This window comes from Gadus morhua, chromosome 7 (genome assembly GCF_902167405.1).
Source record: "Gadus morhua chromosome 7, gadMor3.0, whole genome shotgun sequence".
NCBI classification, from domain to species: Eukaryota; Metazoa; Chordata; class Actinopteri; order Gadiformes; family Gadidae; genus Gadus; species Gadus morhua.
In genome coordinates, this window is record NC_044054.1 from 15,640,919 (window position 1) to 15,645,918 (window position 5,000).

The window sequence follows — 5,000 nt, forward strand, 5'->3', positions numbered from 1 at the left end:
GTGTTTTGATTATGTAATGTATGTAATTATGTAATGATTTTCTATATTGCAGTTATCTGAGTTGTCCAAACCCAGATAAAAAACATGGCCGGAGCATTGGATGTCGCTGCTCTTTTATAGATCTTAAGGACGTTTAGTGTGTTCTCATTGGTTCTCCTGACCCAGAGCAAGAGCACAAGAGGAACTGGTCCAGGCCAGACCGGCTCAGTGGATCTTAAACACAAACAAGAACAGTAACGATAGTAGACAATTATGCTTTAGTTTACACAGGTTTGGATACAGACTAATTAGGACTTGGCTAATGAGGAGCCACTGGCTGGTGATTGGCTGGTTTTAATATTAGGTTGGAGACGATGGAAGAGTCTCAGTCATGACATCAGTATCACTGACGGTCTCTGACCTTCCTCCGTGAAGGTATTTGCAAAAAAGGATTGCATACACAAATAAAATACCAGAACACTTCATTTAAATCTGATCTTGGACACCAAAAATAAAATTGTATCTTGATTTATTTGCCTACTTTGAAATTGGAAAATTAGAAATATGATGAGATCATTATTTGATGAAGATTGTTTTCCGCTGTAATAAGGCGGTTCCACTGAGCAACGGAACCTCATCTCATGTAATTATTAAGGCCGTTCCATCAAGCAACATAACCTCCCCATGTCCTGATTATGCAGTTCCACAAAGCAACAGTACCTCGCCTCCTCATGGCTTTATTATGCTGGTTCCACCAAGCAACAGAACCTCCTCATGGCTTTATTAAGGCCGTTCCACCAAGCAGCAGTCCCGGCCGGCTGCAGGAGGACTGCCAGACTCTTTCTCCTGAGGCTACTGTTCTCAGACCAGCTGCTATCTAGCGGAAAACAAGCACTCAATTCCTCCTCCTCTCCAGAGTGCGGAACAGTCACTCGGATACAATTAGCACTGCTTCTTCCGTCTGGGTAAAAAAGAAAAGGGTCATTAAACCCTGGAGCAGTGTATTAGAGTCAGAATTACATTACAATTTATGGTCACACATCTGATTTCCCCCATGCTACGTGTGGCCTCAAACACATGACAACACAAGCATATGAGAATTTCACCGGGCCCATATGGTCAAACAAAAGGACTGATTATTATCTGGCTCAAATGTGGGGCAGAATCAGCACTCACCTGAACCTTATTGCCTGCTTACCACTTTTATCTTCGATCATTTAAGCAACATGGTTCCAGAAAATCAATAATTAATTATAAAACAACAATGATTTTAACATTTATGTATTGCTCTGAGCCAATTCTAAGATTACATTTTCACTTACAGTATCAATAAAGGGTGTTACTGTGATTAACAGTCCTGGTCCGACTCTGTATTTATGTTGTTTAGTGGCTCTCCACCTGTCCCAAGATGTCCTTACATCTTTTGTGCTCTTAACATCATAGCACTCATTGCCTTCCCCTTACCCAAGCGTCCTGGTAAGTCTCCCCCCCCCTGTATCTCACTCTGATCAGTCTCTCCCGTTATATTCCTTGCGGTTCCTTGAGGTTCCTTGTGGTTCTCTAGGTGTTAGTGTTTTTACCTGCTGGTTCTCATTGAGGTTCCTTGAGGTTCTCTATGTTAGTGTTTTAACCTGCAGGTTCTCCTTGTGTTTCCTTGAGGTCCCTTGTGGTTCTCTAGGTGTTATTGTTTTAACCTGCTGGTTCTCCTTGTGTTTCCTTGTGGTTCTGTGTGGTTCTCAATATGTTAGTGTTTTCCCACTCCTACGTAGATTTGAGTTTCTTTATTGAAAGCCTTTTGGTTACATTCCCCGAGTCCTTGTCGGCATTTGGATCCTATCCCTTTTGTTCCTGCTGCCCTGCCAGCACTGGTCTGACAACCAGGACAAAGCATTGGGAATGATTCTGGACAAACATCAACATAGATGTAACAGGATGCAATCATGTGACTGTTACTGTACCAATATCACATGCTCTTCAGTGGTTTCTGTGAGAAGAAACAAGATTTACATAGTAATATATCAATTATGGTCAGGTAATTAAGATACATTTAATAATTAGAGAAACATATCTGCACATGATGTCCATATGTGTGAAACTGACATTGTATGTCTCGCTATGTTCAAATAGTGACATGATGCAAAAGCAGGCGGTGATGATGTTGTCGGACTCCTGTACCTAAGAGGCAGTGACCTGGAGGTGTATGGAGACGGGCCACCACCTTGACTCCTGCCCCTTCTCCCAATATGCAAAAATAGTCAACCCAAGGCTGCTGGGTAACATGCGACGCCCAGGTCAAGGTCAGGTGACCTCGCTGTCACATGAGTGACATGTCTATCCGGTTGGATGTGGCGTGCGATATAATGACACCCCGTTCAAGGTCGGGCCTCTCTCTGGGGAGCCAATGAGATGTTCTCTCGTCATGTGACTGACCGTGCCACTGCATAAGGGCGGGTTAAGGAAGTACAGGCATACTGGTCTTGGTTTCCACAATGATTTGGCGATGAGGTATTACAACATGATAGGGAAATAATTCAGGAATTGAACGTGTTATCTAGCTTTATAACACAGCTTTGTAGAATACTAGATTCTGAGTGTTATTTAAGTATGATAGACCACCACTATGAGTAACAGACCACCGCTATGAGTAACTGAACACTGCTATGAGTAACAGACAATATTTTTATCGGAAGCAGTGAATGATTTTTTTAATCAATAAAATAATTGTGTTGTTATATTTTGTGCCCCATTCTTGAATTATTTAGTAAGTAGCCGTGTAAGGGGGATTCAAGAGTGATTCACCGTCCTTTGCTTTGCATCAGGGTCCTGCATCACTCTGTCAGGGTTTATTTCACAATAATGACCGGCTCGCTATAATATATCCCTTACTCAACATCTCTCTCTCTCTCTCTCTCTCTCTCTCTCTTTCTCTCTCTCCCTCTTTCTCTCTCTCTCTCTCTCTCTCTCGTAGCTAGTACTGGTGGAAAGGGCTGACACACAGGGTTACTTTGCAAACCCAAACAGATTTTTACGTTAACTGCTCAGGTGGGAGTAGGGGGAGTAATGATTAATAATATATCCTTACTAGATTTATTCACTGAGAATAATAGGGGAACCAACATGGGGGAAACTCACACACGCAGGATTGAACAGGCACACACCCACACACACACACCCACCACACACCCACACACACACACACACACACACCCACCCACACCCACACACCCACACACACACACACACACACACACACACACACACACACACACACACAAACCCTGTGCTTTAAGAAAAAACAATACTCTTTCAACGTTTGCTTACTAGGAAGAACTTCTTTCTATTATTCTCTTGCTATCTTCACCGTACCATTCACCACCCAGTTTCCAACCTTTGTTGGAAGTGTCCCCTCTTCACTGGCTGTCAGGTGGGTGTTGCTTTATAGTGTCCCCTCTTCACTGGCTGTCAGGTGGGTCTTGCTTTATACCGTGTCCCCTCTCCAATGGCTGTGTGGTGGCTGTTACTTTATACAGTGTCCCCTCTTCACTGGCTGTGTGGTGGGTGTTACTTTATACAGTGTCCCCTCTTCACTGGCTGTGCGGTTGGTCTTGCTTCATACAGCATCCTCTCCAGGCTAAATTACTCAGATTATCCACAGGTGTGTTAAATCCTTGAAAAATCTATCTTCCCACATGTTTCTACTCTCATGCCTAAGACCCACACATAAGGAACATACGTTTCTCTGTGTTTGGCCTCCGGTCCGTACAAGAAAAGCTAGTATCTGTACGTGTGTGGACAGGCCTTCAAGTTGTTTTGGCCCCCTAGTCACAAGCGACTGAGAAGATGTTGCAATCTCTAAGCCACAATTGGGTGCTTGGGTCATCGTCATTGTCACATTTGTTGCATAAGTGCTATTTTCGGTCAACAAGTCCATTTACATTTTTCAAAGTGTTCCGAAATGGTCAAACGCCTCACAAACTTATTGACAAAAAGAAGAATATAAACCTGAAGGTTTTGGTCAAACCAAAGGCATGAGCATACAAAGACATTGTCCCAAGCTGTCCGTAGAGTTGCACCATTGGTCAGATTATTGCCATACAAATACAAATGTAAGGATAGGAGTCTCCATGGAGGTCACATCATGCGGACGCCTTGTAAGATGCTTGCAGCTGTTGAGCCCCAAGATACCAGCAAGTTACCTTCAGAGAAATACGCCCGGATAGCAATGGGTTAAAGTCGGTGTCGTGTCCGGGTTTCACTGTGGGAGAAAAGGGATTGTATCCTGGATTTGGTGGTTGACATGACGCATAAGAAATCTGGGTGCTATAGAGTTTCTATTGTGCATGGTAATGCACTGTGTGGTGAAGTGCAAAGCATAATGCCCAAATAGTTTTAACAGCTAGTTTACATCACTCGCGACAGAGTTCACCAAGTATAGTTAACGGCATTAATGAAAGTATTCGGCTTTATATGATACAAATCTTCAACAGTATTCCAGTGCTGCCTATATTTGCTTGGAGTGAGTGAGCTGTGTGTGTTCTTTTATTTAAAATTTTAACGTAACAGAATGGAATGTTTACTTGAAGTCAGATTGTGGTATGTTCAGGGGCCAATAGGACAAATTGCTTGTCCCTGCTGGAATTTGGCTTGCATTACACAAGAAATTGTAATAAAATAACAAAACGTGAAATAGCAGATATTTGAACAGCTGACTCTTAGTGTGGCCCACCCATAATGTCCCTCTAACGAGAAATGTCGTCACAAGTGAAACCAACACACACACACACACACACACACACACACACACACACACACACACACACACACACACACACACACACACACACACACACACACACACACAACATGCAAATTAAATATTTACTGTTGCAAAATGTTGCCATGAAAGAGACTTGGAGAGGGTAAAAAGGTAACCTAACTAGACCTTTATACAGCTATTTTATCTTTTTGACAAATACATGAATCACAAACTAACAATCTAAAATTCATCTAATTCTATATTT